Consider the following 18,575-nt stretch of genomic DNA (forward strand, 5'->3'; position numbering starts at 1 on the left):
AACGGTGGCATTCCTGTATGACAGGCTGCTAGCACCTTCCTCCCGCAGCATCCTGCTGTTGGAGCAGCAGTGCCAAGATAACACCCACCCTTGAGCTCTTATTGAATAAATCATGGCACTGGGAGCAGAATACAATAGTGTGAGCACTGCCTTCTGTAAGGTAAGGCTGGGTGTTGGTTTGGCTCCTGTGTTTTGGTGGGTTTGTTCCCTTTTTAGCTTATAGGAGGCACGTTACGGTTTCAAAGCAGCCCTGACCCTGCGGGCGCAGTGGTGCTTCAGAACAGGCTGAGTCCTCACAGGGCAGAGGGTGCTTGCCTGGTGAGTGCTGTTGGGAGGATGGGTGGGTGCATGGGTTGCTTTGCAAATGCCTGTCCCAGGGAATGCACACCTTCTGCTCCCTTTTGGCTGCAAGTGCCTGTTTCTATAGAGATATGCCCCAAACCATTTGCTGTCAGCGGTAGATGATGGGCTCAGGTGCTGGAGGGAGGGCCTGACCACCTCTTCTTTGTGAGTGTTGGGGAAGGTGGCAGTGCTCTTGGCTGTGTGGCTTTGCTGATTAAATGGAGTTAATGGGGGCTGGTTGGAGAGCTGTGGTTTTGCGAGTAGAGGAGGCTCAGGACTAATTCTGCCCCATTGAATCCACCAAAGGGACTCAGAGATCCCGGTGGCAGGCGCCTCGCTAGCAGGAGCTCCATGTAACTCAGCCCTCTGCTTTATTAAAGGCTCCTTTATAGCACTCTTTTGCCGTAACCCCGGTGAGAACAGCCAGCCTTTTCAGCAGCCTGAAACCTCCCTTACCGGGAAGGCTGCTCTGAACCAGCCCGAAACTGCTTTGGAAACACAGTCTGTGAGCAGGCGAGGATGCCAGGCGAGCCTGGTGCTCCTGGTCACCCTTTGCCAGCCTTGCTGAAACCAGGGATGCGTCCACTCACCAGCCAGCTCAATGGGATACTGAGAAATAAGGGTTAATTTCTAGGTATCAAAATATGCCCAAAAGGTTAAACGAGACTTCCTCCTTGTCAATGAGTTACGGCCTTAAAATATTTGCATTCTTTCCTGAAAGATTTAGGAATAATTATATAGCACTCAGGGGCAAGGCATTGCCAGATAAACTTAACAACTCTATAATTTGTACTCGAGGCAGGGTTTCCTGTAAATGATAGCTTTGTTTAATTTTACAATACTGCTTCCAAATGTTTGCTGGGTATGGATTGCCAGCTCAACCGGGCTCGTGAATCTGGAAGAGCATTTATTTGTTTGTTACTATAGACAATAAAAGCTGCTGTATTAGGCTGAAACTTGGCATCGTCCCCCTTCACGGCTTCTAAGCATCCTTCCCCAGGCGGCTTCGGTGGTGGGGTGGGCAGCTGAGGTGGGATGCGAGCAGCTTTCCGACCTCTCCATCCGAAATCCCTGAGCAGCTCTAGGATGGCCTCCTGCTCTGCCTTTCCTTTCACTGGGGTCGGGAAAGGAACGCTGCAGTCGCAATGCACATGCTTTATTTCCATTACTCAAAGCCGGAGTCATGCATAGTTACAGCCAAAGACACTTCAGCAGCTCTGGGGATAACAAGATAGCTGACAGACTGGAATGCGGATTTATCAGGGGTAAAAACTGGCAAAATTCCTCATTTCTGAGTCTTCTTTTTAAATGGGCCCTTCATGCTCCTGTGGCATGAGCCCACCGTGGGCTTTAACCCCTTGTGTTCTCCCTGCGGGATGCAGGGATGTGTGGGGGACCAGCCCCTGTGTCTTCTGGGGTTAAATGCCTCAGTCCCACCTCGTTCCTAGGTGCTGCTTGGAAGCTGCGGAGCTCCTCCAGGAATGTTTTCAATGGGTTTTTAGTTCCAAGTGCAAGCCTTTGCCCCAGATGTGCATCTGAGTGACCGCAGAACATAAATTTTACTGCATGTTGCCTTTGGACTGGCAGTTTGGGAGGCTACTGGGCAGTTAACATAGGCGGCTTGTGCCATGAAATGCACTTCCTTGGGATTTGATTCACATTCATTGCTTTCAGAGCAAATCTCTTTATTGGTTTCAGTTGCATTCTGATGTCGAGCTACTTTTCCTGTGCCTTTGTCAGGACAAGGAAGTGTTTATATTGCTGTGTGAAACAGGTCATCTTTGGCTCTATGGCTTTTCAGTAATATAGATGTATTAATATTCAGAGACACGAAGCAATTTCTGTTTGGGGAAACGAGTTATGGCCGAAGCAGCACACTTGGAAGTTCAATGGATTAAGTGGAATGCCTCAGTTGCAGGAGCCAGGCTCGGGAGGCAGCTCGGGCTGCTTAGGGAAAGACTTTCCAGTTAAATTTTAACCTTTCCCAATGCTCCGGGTGCAGCCAGACCTGCCTGGTGCCAGCCCATGGGGAGAGGGCTCTGACGTGGCCGTCTGCAGGGTGGGAGGGTTTGGAGCTGGTGGTTGTGCCTGTGGTTGTGCGTCTGGGCTGGCGGGGAATGAGGAGAATGTCCCTTGTTATTGGAAAAGGAAAGGATTGCTCAAGGGTTGCGAAACACTTTGCTATGGAAAGAAATGTGGAATAGCATGAGAGCAGGAGGGGGCTGTTCCGGAGCCTGAGCGGGCTTGGAAGTGTTCTTCTTACCTGGGGGCTCAGGTGGAGTCTCAAGGCTTCGGTGTTAGCTTGGACTTCTGTCCCAGGGTACCCAGGCTGGAAGGCTACACTGGTGCCATCCCTGCCTCTCCCTTTGGTGATGACCACGGGAAGCTTTGCTTGCCCGGTGAGCACAGCCTGATGCTGGCTGCACTGAAAGCACTTGAAACCTGGCCGTGGGCTCTCATGGGAAAGCTGCTGGCTCCTGGTTTCCTGCCCTCTGTGTGCTTTCTGCCGTGTCGCTGCGTTGATCCCCTTGGCTGAGCCCCAGGCATGTCCATTGGAACCAGCGTGGCTCCTCACTGCTTTGCTGCGGGTGCTTCTTGGCCTGTGTTATCCTGGTGCACCCACAGGGCAGGTTCATCCCCGCAGTGGGAAGCTGCTCTGGTCACAAGCCAGTTCCCACTGGAGGCACCCAGCCCACATGGGATAACCATCACCAGCAACCCTCGTGCTAAAGCCTTATCTCAGCCCTGCTAGCATCACTTCGTATCTCCTGTGGGGACTGCCCATCCCTCCTCTCTGCTTTTTTAGCCACAAACTCTATAAAGACTGGTTTTGCTGGTGGGGGATACTGGGACAGCACAGCAGCACTGCATGGAGGGTGGGAGCTCATCTCCCTGCTTGGGAAGGACTAACTCAACTGGTAAATGCACCCCATCCTTCTGCTCGGCCATCCCTTCCCTGGGGTTGCAGTGTGCCGGGGGCTGTTTACCTTCCTGGCAGTGGATTTTGGATGGTGCAGCCTGGGAGGTGGATGGCAAAGGTCTTGTTTGCACTTGTGCCTGCCTCAGGTTGCTCAGGACTGTGCTTAAAAAGACAAAATAAACCCCTTCAATGCCTGCCAGCAAGAGCCTCGGTGCAATTGTCAATTCTAGGGTGAGATGCTTTCAGCATTAGTTGTTGTTTTTCCACCCCACCAAAGCTGTTTGCAGCAAATCTATCTCAGATGTGACGAAGGAGAGGTGCCACGTTCTTCAGAGCAGAGCAGTGCCAAGAGGACATGTGCCCATGGTAAAACCTGCTTGGAAGGGAGGGTTGGGAAACCAAAAACGTGGGCTTGTCTTAAAAGGCTGAAGTGGCCTCCTGTGCCCTCCCTGCGGGTGGCTGTCCCTTCATCGGGGATGCTGCTGTCCCTTCATCGGGGATGCTGCTGTCCCTTCATCGGGGATGCTGCTGTCCCTTCATCGGGGATGCTGCTGTCCCTTCATCGGGGATGCTGCTGTCCCTTCATCGGGGATGCTGCTGTCCCTCCTGGCATGGTTTTGTTCAAACAGAAACTCAGTGGTGCAGATGCTGGCTTGTGAATTGTTGAAAAGGTGCTGGGATTTATCTGTGCTAATGTGAGGAGAAGGAGTGCCTGTGTGAACCTGCCACAGATAAGGCACTGAGGTGAGCAGGAGAAGGGGGAATTTCTAATCCCGTGATACCCTTATCTTAATCCTTTCTCCCTGCTCTCCCACCCCCTTCCTTGGCTTTTCCAGGGTAGTTTAAACTACTCGGCCTCGCCTTTCCCACTAATACTGGCAGGTTGCTAGTTCCAGACCTGGGGAATACATTGGGAGTCTGTTGCAGCGGCAGGATGGGGTTTTGGATGTAGATCACATCATGCTAGCTGAGCACAGTGTGCTGCTTGTGTGAGCTGGGTGGCTTCTGCAGATGCCCTGGCTGTGAAAAAAACTAAATCGTGGTCAGAGGAGCAGGCAAAGGGTTTAAAAGCACATTTTTCAGGCAAAAATCTCATTTACAAGCTCAGCTGTGGCCTTAGCTCTGAGGAGGTTTGTCTAAGGGGAGATAAAGGCGAGATGTGGGAGGTTTAGGGGATGGTTCAGACCGTCACTGGTGCTGATGCCCACCATAAATGCCCCCAGGTGAGGAGGCAACAACCCTGGCATTGGGCTCTGGCACGGTGGCACCTCCTGGCCCAATTTCATAGGATTATAGAATATTGAAGGACCCATAGGGATCATGGAGTCCAATTCCCTGCTCTTGGTAGGACCACCTCAAACTTCAGTGGTGTTTCAAAGGTCTTGGGAAGGTTGCACCTTAGGTTTTTTGGTGCTGGACTTCCCCTGTCTCCTGTTGCGTGGCTTATTTGCCCTGCTCCATGGGATGCTTCAGTTCAGGCTCAGCTTTGTGTGTTTTTGGAGGTTTGCCTTATTTACACGAGCAGTTCTCAGTAAGTTCAGCTGAAAAGCAGCTTTTCTTCCTGGGAGCAGCCAGGAACCACTGGTGTGTGATCTTTGTGTATAAAGTTGCCTCTCTCTGCTTATAAACAGTGGCCTTAGGATGGATGTGCGGTGGACCTGTTTAGATTTAAATCTGACCCACCTCCTTGTTTTCGGTGCTGGCGTCCCCTTTGAGCAACGTGTTCTTTCCTGCCTTTTGCAGTCACATTGAGTTATTCAATCACTGAGGTTTTTAACCTTTTAGAATTGGAAAGCCATTTCAGATGGTGGTGTTCTGCTGCAGACAGCTCTGTTATGATTTTATTTTCACTCTTTTTTTCCCTGCACAGTGTTGCATGCACAGATTGCTCGGCAATTTCCCATGCAGCCTTTATCCTGATGGCCTGGTAAGCCAAGACCTGATAACCACAGGAAGCCGGTTGTGTGTCTGAATAGCCCCTGGTAGCTTTGGCTGTATGAGGGGTTGAGCTGGGAAGCACACGTGCATGCCTTGGTCCTCCAGATGTGGTGGAAGAGCTGCTGTGAGGTGAAGCTCTGCTGGCTCTCCCTCCCAGAGCCCTTCATCTGGGCTTGTTTCCTCAACCCTGGTTTGCATCAGATTGATGGAAGCTAATTATTCCTGAAATCCCTTTAACTGGTGCCTCTTTGTGGTCCAGCTGAAACTGGGGAATTGTTTCTACAGTCATGAGCAGAGGGGAGACATGGGGCAGAGCAGCATTGCTTTCCTTCCTGGGAAGGCAAACTGGAACAAGGGGTTGGCAGCATTACTGGGTCAATGATGGAGCGTGCAAAGCCTTTGTGTTTTAGGTTGAAAACCAGTGCGATGCCTACTTGCTGCTTTAGGGGGTGTTTGTAGTGTGCAGGTACATAGTGAGATGTAGTGTGGGTTCCTGCAGATAAACTCCATTTTAAGTTGTGGCTGTGATGAGAAGCATCACAGGGTCAGGATGTGGATAAGGAGAAGCATCTCTGGGTCGGTCAATAGCAGTGGTCCCTCCAGACTCCTGTTCTCAAAAGCTGCTCTGAAATGGGATGTTCCTGGCTGAAATATTGGGCCTAAAACTGCCTGGGCTGAGGTCACCCTGCACTAAACTAAAATGGGAGATGCACACATACAACCAGGGAGCTATGAGCGTTGAGCAGCACAAGAGCTCTGCCTTCCCTTTGGTGCCAGAACAGTCTCCGTGTTGCTATGAAAATGTCCTTATGGAAAACATTCTGCTTATAACTGAAGTCTCATTTATGTCTGCCCAAGACCTGCTCTTGGGCTGAACTTTATTTTCTCAGCAAATGAAGTTTCTTGGTCCTTGATGAAGGAAGGGGAATAAGTGCTGGTAGCCAGGAGCCAGGAGGGCTCTGGCAGAGGCGATGGTTTGCTCACAGGAGCAGTGTAGGGCTGAGTGGGGCAGTTGGTAGCGCAGCTCTCTTGGACTGTCTTAGCTTGTGAGCCCTCTAAAAGTGAACCTCCAGGGGGGCCACAGCCCCTGTTATTACAAGCTTCAGACTGCTGCCTCTGTGTGTGTGCTTCCACAGACCCCTCCAGTCGCCTCTTAACCTGGTCTAAGGTCTTGGGTGATCTGCACTGTTCCTCTGCTTGGCAAGCTCTGCACATAGGGGGAGGGCTTATTAATGTGGGTTTTTACATAGATAAATGTGGTTGTGGAGTACTGTTGACACATGGAAATGTTGGTGGATGCTTAGAGAGGAATCAGCTGCTTTGTGATAGCTCTGTGCCGGTGCCTCCGTTTGAATGTCTTTACAAAACCCAGTTGTTGCAAAGGATGTAAAAGAAGGGATGCATATTTCTGTGGCTTAAAGAGAAGAAAAAACAACCCCCAAAACACCCCCACCTCTTCCTTAGTAAAAGTTTTGCGCACATCGGAAACAAAGGCTTCAGCATTTGCTTGTCAGAGCTAATAAAGTTTGCTTGGATCTTAATTTTTCTGCTTGATTTCACAAAGTAATTGAAACTTCCTTTTTGCTGCAAGCTCTTTCTTTTTTTCCAGTATTCTTAAAAGAACATCTCTTGGTCAGTGAGCTGATGGAATTTTGCTCACAAGGCAGGCACGGTTTGAGCACACGGAGCCACTGGTCAAAGTTTATAGGACAAATCACCTGCAAGTCGTTCTTCCCAAGTTGAAAACCACCTAGACCAAATAAACCTTGAACTAGGGGTTTTATAGGAGCTTTTGAGCATGTAAGGGAAGCTTTTGTAATGGCAGTGATCTGATAAAAACCTTAAAAACCAGGGTTCCCATAAAGAAAATGGTGGTTCCACTTAAGGTGATAAACCCCACATCTGGTAATCTTTGCTTGCTACCTCCTGATGACCTGTGAAGCAGCAAATAGTCCCTGCTCCATGGGAGAGGATGCCAAATTGCTGGTGCCATACCCTTGTTATGGGGAGGGGAGTTTAGACCAAAAGAAGTTAATTTGAGAGCAAAACCATCAGCTTTTGAAGACGGAGCATCCTCCAGCTCCCATGTGGAATCGCATGACTATGGTGTCCTGCTGCCTGCCTCCCGGCCGGCGCGACACAGGGAGTTTCAGAGGTTAGGATAAGGAGGGGCCAAGGTAATTGAAAGCAAACAAACAGCGAAGACAGAAAAAGGAACATAAACCAGCAAACGCAAAGCCGCAAATGGAAAACAGGCTTTGCAGATTGATCCGTTCGGATTTGTTTATTTGAAGTCCCCAAAGCTCGCATCGTCGCTCTTTCGGGGCGTCTCTCAAACTTGGCAATATGTTCACCATGTGTTTTCGGGTTGGCTCTGCTAAGAAAGACCCTGGGGTTTTGTGCGGTGGCGTTGACTTAAACTTTAAATGGAAAGGAGGGTGTCAGGCTCCGAAAACTCATTTGTAGCCTTGATGTGTAGGTGCTGCTCTTGAGAGAATCATGCTCCGGCACACTTTGGTTTTGTGGCAGGTTTGCACTGAGAGCGCTGAGCGTTAAGACATGGCACCAAGTCGCTTTTTTCCTTGTGTCCCTGATGGAGAGAGGTTTAGGAATACTGATGCACAGTGGAGACCTGGTTTTACTTCTGCTTTTCAGGGTGTTTTGGGCTAGAAGGTGCTTCCTGCCTTCAGTAGCAGACCAAAAGTGCAGCTGTAATATAGAGAGGTTTTACAGATTTGGCTTAAACACCCCCCAAATCCCCCAGACAGAGGAATTGCAGCCTATTAACTGTTGGCCATTAATGAATCGGGTCTAAATGCCTTGATTGTGCCTGCGCTTTCTAAGCTGAAGCATTTGCATAATACGAGTATGGCAAGAATGCCTCCCAAGCACAAGCAATTCGCCGCGCCTCTCCAGGAAGGAGTAAGTACATTTTGGGCTGCGCCGATACCATCTCGTGCCTTGGTGCTATCAAAGCGGGTGGAAGCTCCCCACTGCTCTGGCAGCCCGGCTCTGCTGTTTTTTCACATCCAGGCGTGTTGTTTATCTTTAACCAAGGCTTGGATAAACTTCCAAAGTAAATGAATGCAGCCGTCCAACTCGGTGTGCTTTGGCGGAGCTTTTCTGCAGTGACTCAAGCGTTATAAATATGAAAGTAGCTAGACTTCAAACGTTGCTTTTGGACCAGGTTTTCCTCGTTGTCTCCTGAAGCAAAGGGAGCTTTTCCTTGAAAAAAACCTTTAAGTTGTGCCATTTAGCCCCCCTCCTCCTTTCTCTTTTCATCTGCACCCTCCCTTCACGTCTGCCTTCCTGATTAAGAACTAATCAGTGAAGATAGATTAGCCCGGGAGCATTGCAGCCCTTGGGACTGGTGCAGCTCCGGTGGGTCAGGAGCCGGGAGGCACCGTGGGGTCACCATCACCATCGAGGAGGAGGAGGCTGAGCGCTTGAGTGCACGGAGGAATGCGGTAACGGGATTTAAAGGAAACCTACAGAACTAACGAGGATTAAGGCTAATTGTCCTGCGAGGGGCGGCAGGATGTGGCCACGTGGGGAAGGACTCTGTTCGGCAAGGGGCAGGTCTGGTAGTTAGGGTCTGCTCATGGAGGACTTGGGTAGGTTTTGGGTGGTTCAGAAGTGGAAAATTGTGTATTGGAAAGGGATGCGGGGGGAGTCAAGGTCTTCCTTAAAGACTTGGAGGGTGGGAAACATCCTATAAATGAGTGATTCTTGCCATGGCTGGGCTCTGGTTTTGCTGGCGTTGCACAACTGTTGCTTTGTGCAGGGAGCTGACATCCCCCAACTGCTGGATGCTCATCCTGGGGCTGGTCTGAGGCCGCTTACGGAAGGGCTTTGCATGCCTGTGAGTTTGCTTTGACAAATGGGGTGATGCTGTCGGAGGTGTGTTGGGGACCTTGCTGATTACTTGGGTCTTGCAGAAAGGCCTCAGGTATCCCTTGGCTTGAATAAGGGGGGATTTGGGGAGCGAAGGCCCTCAGGGTTGGTCCTCAGCAAGCCTACTGGGCAGGGTCATGGGCTGCATTGGCCCATGTGGATGGGACACCTGCCCAAGCAACCTCATTCTTGCTTGGCCCTCCGGTTTTAGCCCTTCCTGATGGAAGCAGTCCAAAGCTCATCCTTTTCTGTCTTGTGAGGTGCCTTTGGGGATGTGCAGCAGCAGGGGAGGGTGCCCATTTCCTGGCATGAGCCGACTGTTAGGTTACAGCTGGACTTTGCTACACCTGAACCCTGAAACCTTTACATCTTCCTGTATGTACTTACAACAGCCAGAAGTTGTAACTCCTGCCCCCAAGAAAACGCGGGCAAGCAACGTTCTTGCAAATCAAGGAGATAAGAGTTTTCTTCCTCATTACAGAGCTTGGGCTCGTTTTTGCTCCCCATTAGCGGGATTCCCAGGGATCGGTGGCCAGTGGTACATGGGGTGGCAGGAGGAAGGAGTCTTTGCTCTGGTCCAAAGTCCAGGCTGCCTTTGCCGGTTGGGAAATAAACCCTGCTATTGGCAGCTGCTTGGAGCGAGGGATGCACGTGGGAGCAAAAGGAGACCTGTCCATGTCACCTAGGAGGACATGGGTGTCCCTGCGTGGTGCTGGCTCTCTGCTGAGTCCCTGCACGCTGCTCACTGTCCTCCCTGCCCAAAACCACCCAATGCAGGGTAAAGGAGTGCATCCCTACGGATCAAATACAGCATCCGGCTACTTTCCAGTACCTATTTTGGGTCCCTCCATAGAGAATTAATCTCTGGGGAAGTTAATTAACATCTCTCTTGTGTTCCAGTTTATAGATTAGATTATTGTTTGTATAAAGCCTGAGCTATGTTTTTTAATTTTATTATGAGTTGAAAACAGGAAATTGTGGCTGAATTTCATGAGCTTTGTTTCTTATTAAAGGAATTGAAAACATCTTTAGCTTTTGGGGCTTTGTTAAATGTTTGCTTGGGTCGTAGCTGCTGGTTCACATGGGTTTAGTACTCCTATTCCTGCTGGTGCTCTTAGAAAACGTGGCAATGGAAGCGTTGGTGCATGCTTGGTTTGGGTTTTGCAAGAAGGAAAAGTTCCCTTCTGTTAAGTCCCTGGTAGCTGGCGAGGTGGGAAAGGTGAGGTATTTGGAGACATTGAGCACATGGCCACTGCAGCACCACCCTGGGACGGGGGTCCTTGCCATTCGGGAGGGTTGTCTCAGCTGGGGAGATCACAGAACCCCAGCCTAGTTTGGGTTGGAAGGGACCTTAAAGCTCATCCAGCTCCAAGGACCCCTTCCACTAAAGCCTATGTCTGTGCTTGGGATTGCCCTGACCTTCTTCAGGACCTTTTACTTGGCCATGTTGGGCTTTATGAGCTTTGCCAGTAGATGACCGCTCTGCTGGCAGAAGGCTGTAAGCCTGGGTGCGTGTCACAAGAAACCTCTGTGTGTGTCTGAAACGTGGTTTTGTGCATTGAGGCTGGAATTGGCTGTGTTTGAAAAGGGGAAAAAAACCACCACTGGAAAAGCCGTTGCGAGGCGTGTATCCTGCTTCGCCTGTGTGTGGTGTGAGCATCCCAGGTGGAGGGTCCCTCCCCGAAGGAGAAGGAGCAAAAATGGAGGGAGAAAATGTGGTTAAGAAGGAAAAATACTGCAGTTTGAATGGCAGTGTTTGTGGTGGAATCCGGTTTGGTTAAAAGCTGCTTTTTGGGCAAATAGCCCGAAAGTTTATGGAAAAAAACCCACCAAACCCCAACCAGGCAGATTTTTGGCTTTGTTTTGCCTTCTTCAGGGGGAATTTGAGGAAAAAAATGAGAAGTCTCATAAAGAAAGTAACTGTCTCCCAGCCAGATCTGTTCTGTTTACTGTTCCTTGTGCTCGAGGCTTCGCTAATTCTCTGTGTGCTGTTCCCAGTGGATTCTCTTTGCCTCCTCCTAACTGCATGAGCTTATACTTGGTGGCATGTTTTTGGGGGGGCTATCCCTGTAAAATCTGTTGGGCAGTTTCTGAGGGATTCTGATCACTGGCTCTGTGCAGGCTTGGGGGCTTTTTTAATCATAGCCTTTATTTTTACCTTTATGTATGCCCAAAATTGCTGGCAGCATTGGGCTTTCCGGCTGCTCTTTGGTGGCTGATGGAGGGACAGGGGCACTGCCTGTCCTCACTGTCCCGGAGATGGGTCATTTGTGCGCCTTGTGTTATCCATCCTCCTCACCAGAGGAGTGGAAAAACCCCAAGCTACTCTTCAGCATAACTTGTCTGTTGTGTAACACCTCTTACATCGGGCATATAGGCAGAGACATGTTATGAAAACTGTTTCATGCCTCAAGAATTTGATGATAATAAAGAGCATTTGCATTTCCGACGTTCTCACTCAGCAGTGTCAAGAAGGGGGGGTTGGTTTTGTGTTTTAATGAAGAAACAACTCTTGGTTTTCATTAAAGCTTTGTGTCTTAGATAGAGCCAGGGAGGATCCTCTACTTAACCAGAGCTATTTTAGTCTTCAGGTTTGCATAAATAATAAGTTTAATTGTGTAGTATTATTATTTTTCCCTCACCTTATTTGTATATTCAGGTCTTTGTGTGGTTGGGCTCGCTTTTGATGTTTGCAGAAGTGCATTATCTTCATCTGTCTGGTTTGTGTTTGGTGTGCCACTAATTGACTCAATATCCTGTTTGTTGGAATGAAAGCATGCTCTATTATGGCATATTTTTCCTGGGTGTAAAACCTCACAGTTTTCGGGCCACCCTGTTGGGAAGGAAATTGTTGGTTGTGCTGTGGAAACGAAGCAGTGATGGTATTTTTCCTCAGGTGAGCAGGGTTTTAACTTGTAAATGAACTCGTAAAAACCCTACTGAAGGTGAGATCCTGCATCCTCCTTGCTTGGACATCACCTGCAAAGGGCTCAGATGGGCTGTAGAGGGTTTTTGGGGTTGGTCATTGGGGGTCTCCACCTGAACCTCCTTGTTGCCACAGCCACAGTGGGAGAGCAGGGGATCTTGGCTGACCAGTGATGCTTCTCCAGGGTGCTGCAGGAAGCAGAGACAGGCCTTTGTCTTTCATCTTCAGGTGAAGAGCTGCATTAGGAGCATAGGAAGGGCTTTCCTGGTCTGCCCCTGCCCAGGAGGGATATCCCAAAATCACTCTGCTCAGCCTCGACGGGTGGGATTTGCCTGGACTTGGTCCTTCAGGGACCTGGCTCTGTCATCAGCTCGAAGACGAGCTTTGTGGTAGGAATTTGGACTTGAGCGGGGGGAAGGCAAGAGCCCTCTTTGTGTCCTAAGTTGCTCTTTCCAGTAGAAAATTAAGGTTCCTAATGTGAGTTTAGCTTAATGTACACACATGGATATAAATCTCTCTTGTTCTCTTAAGTCCCTGACTCTCTTGGCAGTAAATTTGGGAACCCGAAGCTGTCAACAAAGCAAAACGGAAAACTAGAAGCCAGACAGACCTTGGTTGTGTACGGTATTTTAAGTAACTGTAGGTGCACGCCATGGAAATAATTAGGATTATTTGTTGTGTTGAAGGGAGGTATGTCACTGAGGTATTGTGCGCGCTGGCATTCCCTGCGCCTGCAAGATGGATTAGCAGCTGAGTTAACAGACGCAGTAAAGCTCGGCTGAAAATAGTTCACTGTTGTTAAGCGTAGGTGAAAGGACTTTGGTTTGGGTATCAAAGAGTGTGTTTTGACTGCTTGACAGGTTTGGAGGGGGGGGAAAGGGAACTTCAGTATATATGCTTGCTCTGTGAGTCTGGGGAGGCTTTCTGTGCCATTAGAGTAATCAGCAAAGAGCTGAAACGTGCATTGATTAATAACCCAAGTGGAAGCGCAGGGGAAACAAGTGGCTTTAACATTAATAAGGCAAATAAACCATTTCTATAAAATGGCTGCTAATTGAGTGGGCTGTTAAATATGCTGCACGCTGGCACATGCTGCCAGACTGTGGTACTTCCATAACCCTACCAGTCAGCTCTGGGAGCTGAGTGCACGTGTGGACGTCTTCTGGCTTAAAAAATCCTGGGTGCTTGGAGAAAAGGGATGCGGGTGGGGGTGAGCATCCTTGATGGGTGAATCGAGGACCAGGTCTTCCATGGCTGTGGAAGGGCTGGAGCTGCTGTGCCAGGCTGGAAGGCGATGCTGGCTGCTGACTTCCACGACGAGGACCTGGGTTTGGGTATGTGGGGTGCTCTTTTGGTGCTTTTTGGGTTTGAGAGCACAATGGTAATGGAAGATATTGGAGGAGGGAAGAAAGGAAAGCTGGCTCAGGTTGTGTCATGGTGGCGTTCAGGTTTGGAAATGATTTGCATTGAAAATGGGGTACGTTATTTTGTGTCTGATGGGGATGGATGTAGGGAGGATGCTGCACAAAGCAATTCTTCTGGAAACATGCAGTAGAAAGATTGCTTTGGGCTGGGAATGCCACCGTGTGCTTGGCAGCATTGAAGAAGATACAGCTCCGAATGTCCCAGCCTGGTTTGACCTGCTCTGACCAGAGGGTACCAGCAGCACTGCATCATTTGCAGGATGTTTGCTTAGAAACATCCCACTCTGCTCTTGGTGGGTGCATCACCTCTGTTAGCAGAACCTTAATGCTGTTTTACGTCTCTTCCTTCCTGGCATGCTGGGCTAAAAAGCACTCCTTGAGGCAGTGTGCACGTGTGACAACTGGGGAGGAGGCAGTAGGGTCGCTTTGGGTGTGTGGTGTACACCAGAGCCGGGTTATTTTTCTCCCTTTGGCATTTGCAGCTTAGTCTCATGTCATATGAAAAGATGCATGTGCTGAGGCACTCGCTATCTGCGTTTTTATAGTGCTCTTCATTAGCAGGTATGCTTCTCTTCTACAAGCAATGAAAGGAGTGGTTAGGGAGACCCAGCCTTGCCTGGGGGACAGGGTCTGTTATGTTTGTGCTGATGATCTGTAGGGTTACAGCAGCACCGAGCTCACAGTCCATTCCCAGAGATGCTGAGCATGCCCAGCTCCTTTTGTAGCCAGGAAAACTGAGCTGGTTTTGGTATTTTGGGTGTAATTAAAGGTGATCGGATTGGGTGGATGGTTCAGCAGCCTTGTCTGTCTCGATGACTCTGCTGGAGTCAATCACAAGCTCACGCTTCCCTTTCTTCTTCTCACCCCTTGTTAATGTGGGGCTGGAGCAGTGGAGCTGTGCTCAGGGGTGATGCTAGTGTTTCTTGTCATCTTTGTTGGGGGTTTTGTAAAGCCTCGGTAGCATGTCAATTATATATGATGGGTGGAAGCCTAATATTCTGTGATAATTAGAAGGCAAGTCTAGTGTGAAATCGGATTAGAGCCCAGCATTACAGTCCAGGATTCCTTTGGTAGTTGGTTCAGAGGAAGTCATAAAACTCTTAAAGATGACACAAGCCCATGTGTTCTATAGGGAAGAGGCAGAGCACAAGGCTTAAATGGTGGCGCTGGTCCCTTCCTGCTCCTCTATCAGCCCAGCTTACCCAGGCTGTTAACTCACATGGGAGCCCGGTCCAGCAGTGACATCTCGGATGATAAATGACTTTTGGCTTGGTTACCAAGCTGCAGTGAAGGGCTAGACTGTGCAAAGGAGTCTAACCCCTGCCTCCCAGTAAAGAACTCCTGCTATTTTGCAGCTGGGTATATATAGGTGTGTATACAGGTGTATATATAGGTATATACACTAAAATATCAACTTGGCCAAAGCAGGCTGGGAAGCCACATTAGACATCCAGAAACAACATCTGAAAAGGTCTTGGGAAATGGGTGAAGAGAACTGCTTTTTGGGACCATTGAGCCCCCGAGTTCACAGTACACGTGTGCTGACTCGATGAGAACTTGGTTTCTGACACACTGCAAAACAGTTACTTGATTGGGAGGAAACTCTGTGTGCCCGGAGCCTGCTAAAAGCGGTGCTTCTGCAATGGCTTAAATCATTACTTTGCAAGATCACCTTTCTGAGGGCATTTCCTTGGCTGTACCGATGGCAGCACTGTGTACCATTGCATTTCTACCTTTAAACCTCCACCTCCGTTCCCCAGAGGTGTGCTGTTAACTGGCCAGGCTTCTCCTGTCATTTTGGTCTCTCCTTTTTCTCCCTGTGTTCATCTGTAGTGTAAAATAGAGGAAAAGGCTTGCTGCAACAGGCCATGGGAACGATCTGCTGCAAATCCGTGGCAAGCTGCAGCCACGGTATGCATATGTGGTAGATACTTGGAGTCGTTCTCTGCTACTTAAGCTCTTTTTGCCATGCAGCCCCTGATGTGATGATTGCACACCCTGCCAAACAATTCAATAAGAAGCCTAACTTGAAAGGAAGCTGTGGCAGGGTTTTATTTTTGCTGTGCTCACATGGTGATAAATTACAAAAGCTGATGAGTCTTTAACGCTCAACAGTAGATGAAGAGCTGCCTTCTATGGGCATTGTTTGATGAGTTTTAGCTCGGGAAATAATTGTTGCCGAATGTGTCCTTGACAGCGAGCGTGCACCAAGAGGGTTCTTTACATAATGTACATAAGCATTAGGGCTCTGTTTCAGTGGAACTAAATAACCTGGTTTTCACTCCTTTTCCATAGAGGAGTTGACTGGAAAGATGAAGAACGTTGTCTTTGGTCTTGGCTCTGGATCAGTGTTTTCTGTGTGTGACTGGTCTGTGCTCACGTGGACCATTGGCAGCAGCTGCTTCATGGCTTTCATTCCCCTGCAGACCGTGGTTGTAGCACTTTGTGTTTTGAAGCTGTCTGGGGTCTGTTCTTGGAGGCATAAGCAGTTCCCAAGACCACAGCCGCTCACCGCAGGGGCAGGTGATGGATCCATCACCCGGGCAGGCGATGGGATGGTGTGTTGCTCTCCCTGCAAACTCAGGCGTGGGGCAAGTCCTGTGGATGGATGCTGACCAGATGAGCTCTGTTAACTGATGCACAACAAAGGCTAGACATGACTTCTCACAAGCTGTGTCAGTGCCTGTTGCTCTGCTAAAGTGAGGATATGTTCTCAGGGATGTGGAGGTGCTAAGGACAACCCTTCCCGTGGGAAAACTGGAGCCCCCAGTGTCTTTGAGTGACTTTCCATTGATGTCTCCTACTGTGGCATAAGAAAACTGTAAGAAAAGCAGCCCATAGCCCTAAACATTCTGGTTTTTAACACCGGGTAGCACAGTGCATCTTCTATGATTAGCACTGAGTAGCCGGAGCTCCTGGGCTCCAGACAGAGCTAATTCTTGATCACGAGCCAAGACCACATAGTGCTGACATGACTGAGAAATATCTTCCATAATTAGATTGCTTGGTCATTCATTTTTGAATTTCTGAGTTGCATTTTGGAGCATAATTTCTTAATGATCAACCAAATGGGGTCTGTGCAAGCTTGATTTACTATCAGTAGTGCTCTCTTGGCTTGGCTTTGCATGTGTGTCCTGGGGAGGCACCGTGCAAATCAGGGAGGAGGGGGATCAAAGAGAAAGGATTTTGTTTGTAACATTAGGTGCCTGGTAACTTTAGTTTAATGGTATAAATAGATATAAAACTGTAATTGTATTTGTGAAGTGCATGGGGCTTTTGTATTTTTCGCCATAAATAAATGGAGTAGTTGTTAAAAACAATTGTTTCGGGGAGCCCAGGGCATCTGTGAAGAACTTGAGAAGTTGCCAGTGTAATAAGTGTAATGTGCTATCAGTAGGTTTGAATTTGCCAAGTAGGGTAGAGGCTTACCACTCCAACACAAAAGAATGGGAAGTATGCGAGTTTAACCATCAAAGGCAGGCGTAATTCATGGCAATAGGACTGAGTCTGTAAAATGTATTTCCAGCATACTCCCCCCATAGGAAACACAGGAAAAAATCAACCCCAAACCATGACAAGAGCTTTGAAACGGAATTATTTTGACACCTCAAAACTAGCTGTCATTCTAGCTGAAGTTATGACTCCACTGCTCTTCATTTCCCATTGCGTCAAAGAGCCGTAGTCCTGTATTGAACTAAAGCTGTGGTGCTTGGGCATTTTCCCTTTGTAATGCTTGCTAGTAAGGCAGGCTCACTCCGGGTATATTCCAGGAGGGATTTGGTGGTCAGGCTCTGAAAATCTGCCTCTTCCTCTCTCAATGCCGTGTCAAGCTAAATAGAGCCACATCCCTCCATGCTGCTCCCCTTAATGCTGTGCATTTGCTTCTGGAGGTGCTCCTCTGAGGTGGAAAGGAATAGTATCCGTGGGAGGAAAATGTATCCGTAAGGAGATGGTGAGCTTTTTCTGTGTTTTCTGAAGGCTGTGCCCAAGTGGTGCTGTTTCCTGTAACAGACCCTGAGCTTTCTGTAACTCAAGAGCAGCGGATGGTCTTGTGCAATAAATTAGCTGTGGCAGAGTTATCTGTCGGTCAAGGTCTCTGTAACACAAGGGAAAACAAGCCAACCCCATAGCACAAGAGGAAAATAGATTTAGGAGGAGAGGTTCTTAGGAATTCTATATATATTTATAGATATAACAGTATGCATAGCTCATTTTAAAATGGTCCTTAAGTGTTTGAAAGGAGCGATACCACTATTTCTGGGCTGGAAATCAAAGCAAAGTGATGCAGAAGTTCAATAGCTGGGTAAATGATGTTGGTATGAGGTCTGGCACAAGGCAGGCAGAGAAACAACTGTTAGGCATGGGTAGGCTTTGATTTGCACTGTGCAAACCCAGCTTTTGTTTCTCTAAACCCACTTTGGATGCTCTTTAGTAAGCGCACGGTTCACAGCTCTGTTGAGAAGAGGTGGTTTGCTTTGCGCTTGCCATGAGTCCCTGAATCTTGGTGGTGGTTGTTGGTGGCTTTCAGGGTGTGAGCAGGTAGGGAAGAGCCTTTGCTCCTCCATCTGCTTTCTCGGGATGGAGGATAAGGTTTGGCAGCGGGGTGTGAAACTGGAAGAGAAGGCAGCAGCTTACATGTAGGCTGTGTCATCTAAAATACCATCTGACTTGGAAGGATGAGTTTCTCATGTTAACTGCTTGTTTTGATTGGATCTTCAGAGTTGACAAAGATTTGCACAGTTTGCCCAAGACTGAACCAGTTTAGTGTCAGCCCACGGTGGTGCCGCTGCTTTGTGGGACCTGCCAGAGAAGCTGGAGCCGAGGATTGCAATGGGAAGAGTTTATCTTGGCCCACCAAACTCAACGGCAGCATTTTGTTGGTGGTGCTAGAAGCAGCTTCATCCCACACTGCAGCGAGATGCTTTAAAAGCAAATGATGTGGGGCCAGATCCTGTGTCCAGATTGCCTGTGAAAGTTTGTAACGGAGCTATGGTAGATAACTGAACCACTTGATGATGGCTCTGACCAAGCCATCTTGGGCCAGATAACTCTTAGGACAGAATCATCCTTCAGGGTGAAGGAAAGAATTTTCCAAAACCAACCCCCTGGTTTCATGCAGGATGATGACAGA

At 48.8% G+C, this 18,575-nt stretch overlaps 1 protein-coding gene across 2 annotated transcripts in view; it reads left to right on the top strand.

Annotated features, from left to right (window-relative positions):
* GPC4 (glypican 4) overlaps positions 1–18,575 on the top strand; it is a 65,794-nt gene that overhangs the window by 9,047 nt on the left and 38,172 nt on the right. The gene's annotated exons all lie outside the window — the stretch shown is intronic.

The sequence above is a fragment of the Pezoporus flaviventris genome, unplaced genomic scaffold (genome assembly GCF_033815535.1).
Source record: "Pezoporus flaviventris isolate CSIRO_AGI_PZ_B2104156 unplaced genomic scaffold, CSIRO_AGI_Pfla_v1 ptg000005l, whole genome shotgun sequence".
NCBI lineage: Eukaryota > Metazoa > Chordata > Aves > Psittaciformes > Psittacidae > Pezoporus > Pezoporus flaviventris.